This window comes from Benincasa hispida, chromosome 12, assembly GCF_009727055.1.
Source record: "Benincasa hispida cultivar B227 chromosome 12, ASM972705v1, whole genome shotgun sequence".
In the NCBI taxonomy this organism is placed as follows: domain Eukaryota; kingdom Viridiplantae; phylum Streptophyta; class Magnoliopsida; order Cucurbitales; family Cucurbitaceae; genus Benincasa; species Benincasa hispida.
The window spans coordinates 81,149,587-81,154,232 of NC_052360.1; positions in this window are offsets into that span (position 1 = coordinate 81,149,587).

Genomic DNA, 4,646 nt, shown 5'->3' on the forward strand with positions numbered 1-4,646 from the left:
GTTTTCAACTTCAGCCTTGAACTTGTCAAGGGCTTCAGATATACGTTCCATTAGGTAAAGATACCCGAACCTTGAATAATCATCTATGAAAGAGATGAAATATTCATACACACTTCGAGCTCTAACATTCATCGGACCACAGAGGTATGAATGTACAAGCTCCAAGGCTTCCTTGGCTCTGTAACCGTTTCCAGTAAAAGGTCGTTTGATCATGTTGTCTTCAAAGCATGATTTACATACCAGTAAGAAGTTTACTTCTAAACTCTTTAGAAGTCCACTTTGCACCAACTTTTAAATCCTATGAGGTTGATGTGACCTAACCTTAGATGCCAAAGATAGACGTTTTCCTTAGGAGAAACCTTTGATCTTTTAGCTGTTGTTACCGTACTGAATATTTCAGTGTTAAACAAGGCTTTTATGACTAATGACCTTATTACATATAAGTTACTTTCCATTGAACCATAACCAATCTCCATTCAATTCTTGAAAATAAACACTTTATTCTCAGAAAAGAAGACGGTATACCGTTGTTCAATGAGACAGGAAATCAAGATTAAATTCATCTTAATATAAGGAACTACAAAAACATTATCCAGTAACAGATAATTTTTCTTATCAACAATTAACTTCAGCTTGCCTACAGCAGCAACTGAGACAACCTCTCCAGTGCCGACTCGAAGAGTCATCTCTCCCTGTGGCAACGATTGCCACGAACTAAATCCTTGGTAAGAGGAATTGACATGATTGGTAGCACCCGAATCTAAGATCCAGGCAGAATCATCATTCTCTACCAGACACTTCTTCAAAACCATTAAATCAGATTTACTATCTTTTCTCCTCTTTTGAAGAGTAGTGGGATTAGTGTCTGAGCAACTGAGACTACTGGTTTTGTCATCCATCTCTTTATGCTTGAAAAGTAAGAATTGACGTTCAAACAAATCTTGCAGTAAGTCCACAATCTCGCATGCAATAATCATTTTCTCAACTCATTTGGCCAAAACATCAGATATGTTAGCCAATGTGAAGTCGGGCCAATGAATTAACCTTCATCCACACCTTATATGCATTTCGAACACTTCACAATGCACCAAGGGTCGGGACTTGAGGACTCTTCTCAACCATGAAAAATACAAGGTCGTTTGCCATGAAATACGTTTCACACGATTCTTTTCATTGTATGCAGTCGATCATAATAAAAGCACTAAACGAAAATACTAATGAGTTGCTGAAAAGACAAACACATTGACCTAGGTTAGGCTTTAAGCAAATACCCATTATAAAACAAAACAACATCCAATAAGGTTTTAGCAAAACTAATATGAACCCATGTGACATCTAGTTTCGCAATGACGCTTCAAAGGTTTAAGACAAAAGCCACCGAAGGGAGGTCAATTATCCTTTCTCTGAATTGAGAAGTTCTCAACCAGTCATTAATACCAGAACAACTCTTGCTCCTATAACGACTAGCCATCATTAATTTGGCCAAGAGATCATTAACTTACTTAACAATCTCCCGTAAGAGTGACCCGCCATTTTAGGCCTTAGAAATCCGCCCCAAAAAGCCAACCCGAAGGGGAAAAATCCGATTAGGCAAAAACCTAAAGCGAACCTATCCATTTCTGGAGTTCACTTTGATCTTGACCAACTACACAAAACCCATCCAAAGGGGGACGCTCCCAGAGCGCCACGAGGGAGTACAGAATGATCTCACAGTGTGAACCAATGACAGAGACCATAGGACGTGTTGGCACACACCCTTTACCCACTTACTATAACACTCTCTCCATCAACTTTGATATTGACTCATGCAAACACCATCCGAAGGAGGATGCTCCTAGGGCACCACGAGGCCAAGCATGAATGTCACAGTGTGAACATTCAGGGAGAAAAGTGAGTGGAATCATAGACATATCAGATACATCTCTTCTTCCTACTGAGTATTTTATAACTTAGGGTTTAGCTTACTTAGAAAAAACACAGCTAAGGATTTTAACTAAGTGACTTTCAGGTTTTTCCAAGTGTAACTTTTACCTTGGATAGTTAAAGTACTTTTGATCATCATCCATTAAACTCTTCAACGGAGTCTTTGAACAAATCATCGCATGCTTTTTGAAAATCTATCTAATTCACCTTTCCAGGTAGGTTCCCAGGTAGGGGTGTTACTTTTTCGTCAACTTAAGAACCCCAGTCTAGCTAGAATTGGCCTTAGACAAAAGGTCCTTTATAGATAGATTTAAAACAAATTTAATCTTTTATGCCAACCAATTTAATCCTATTAAACTGATTTAAAAAGATTAATCTAGGTTACTAAACTCTTCAGAACCACTTGAACTTAGATCTACCTCAATTCAATTTTAAAACCCATTTAAAAAAAACTTGAGTTCACCCTAAGCCCGTATGCAACTCTTTCTTATTGATTTTAGGTCTAATTTCCGTTATAACACTTATAAACAGAAACCATAACCATAATGCTAAGCTATCACATGAAAGGCATTCATAACGATTATAAACAGCCTAAGTGTCATGCTCAATGCATTGTCCATTCATTGCTACTTCTTTTATATAACACTTATACAAAACAACAATGAAACAAGTAAAACATGCTTCCATTCACCCTTAGACTATAACACTTATAATAAAAGGCTGATGCATGATAATGCTCACTGCATGCAAAATATAACTCTTATATTTAAATTATATGTCAAGCACTTTGGCATATAAGCAACATACATCACATGTATAATAAATAAATGTTGATGAACTGGGTAAAATTGCCTTAAAATCATAAAACTAAAGCTAACTATTACAAAAAACAAGGAGTCTCCGGTCAGGCAAACTGGGTCTTGAATTGTCCTGGCAAAGCAATGCATCTCCAACCATCGTGTACTAAACTCCCCTCAATCGTCTATACGATAAAACAAACGCTTTGCCCTATCGCCTACCAACACTCCCAGACCTAAACGATCATTAGTAAATACTACACGATCGTGTACCTTTTACTAAGCGGGAAGCCTGAGGTATGCAATCGCTTAGCGTACTCTGCACAACGCCTGCCTTCCGCGATCGTCTAAACGACTACGATGCAGGAAAACACCATCACCTAAATGATCGTTTAGCTAGTGCCTACATATCGTATATGCGCGATCGTATAGATAGTAACTAAGTGATGAGTCTTGCTAACTACATGAGATCCTAGCACACACTTTTTACTACACGATGAGCATCACATGCTCCCACTACGATTGTCTACCTGCAACACCTATGCGAATCAACGCTATGCAATAGAGTAAACAATTTACCTCATCTCTTAGCATTAGCTAAATGATCGTTTAGTAAATACCACACGATCGTATAGAAAAATCTACACGATCGCTTAGTTAAATCCCAACGATCGTTTACCTTAGGCTACATGATACGACCAACGCTTAGTCTTCGTCTTCGTTGAGATCCGCATCTCCATGCTTCAAAATTTCATCACGAATGACTTGACTAACTCAAACTTTATGAATTACAGACTCGATTGTAAGTTTATTATGCCCAAAAACACAGGGGCCCTCACAAATTAACACTTTGTAATTGAAGAAAGCTTTAACTAAAGACAAATAAACCCGAAACATTTATCAACTACATCCACAAATGCACTTAACAATTAAACACAAATGTAAAAACCTACTGAGACTGTAAAATGAAGTTTAAAACAGACTTGTATTTCGATTATCAGAATAACCTGGATCTAACACCAATTGAAGAAAATCGTGCACGAGGATTTCCATGAGCAGCGAAAAGATCATTCCAAATTACAATCATATATGAATTTTACAATTACAGTCATAAACACAAACGTATAGTTATGCATTCATAACAGAAATTATGGCATGATAATACAAATGATCAAGAAGAAAATCTACATACATTTGTAGATTCATCGCCAAGTTCCTTGATCACGAACGCTTGAACACAGTAACCTCGAACGCTCGTCCAACACGACCACTAAATTGCACGAACACCGCACACTCGTACTCAGCGATTGCCTTGGTCACGAACACCCCAACAGCATAAGCGGCCTCTACAAAACCTTGACCGTGTCAAGTTGAGTATGACACCACCAAAAAGGCTACCTTAGTATTCTCGATTTGAGAATCCAGAGGTGGGCTCTGTGTCGACTTGGTTTGAGGTAGAAGACGGAGGAAACAACAATCGTGTAAATGATTGAGAAAGTGGGAGAAGGTTGAACCTATCGTATAGGTTAATGCCCAATCGTATAGCAAAAGCTAAGCAATCGTCTAGCAAAAGCGAAGTGATCGTTTAGCTCATCGCTTAGCTGCATGTCTGTTGTCTACACACACTACACGATTGTTTAGCTCGCTCAAAGTTGTGCTTAGTAAATCCTATTTACTTGACAACTTCCGTGAGATTCCGAGGGAGAAAAATCTCAAGCTTGTAAAATCTTACTAAAATTAGGAAATTTTCCTTTTATCTCACGGTTACCATGAAACCATCAATAACCTTCCACTTAATTATTTATTAGAGAAAAAGATTTAATTATGTAATAATTAATATTATTATAAATATAAATGATAACAACGTATCATACTATATTTATAACCTATAATTTTAATATTTCATCTCATGAAACATATAAATCA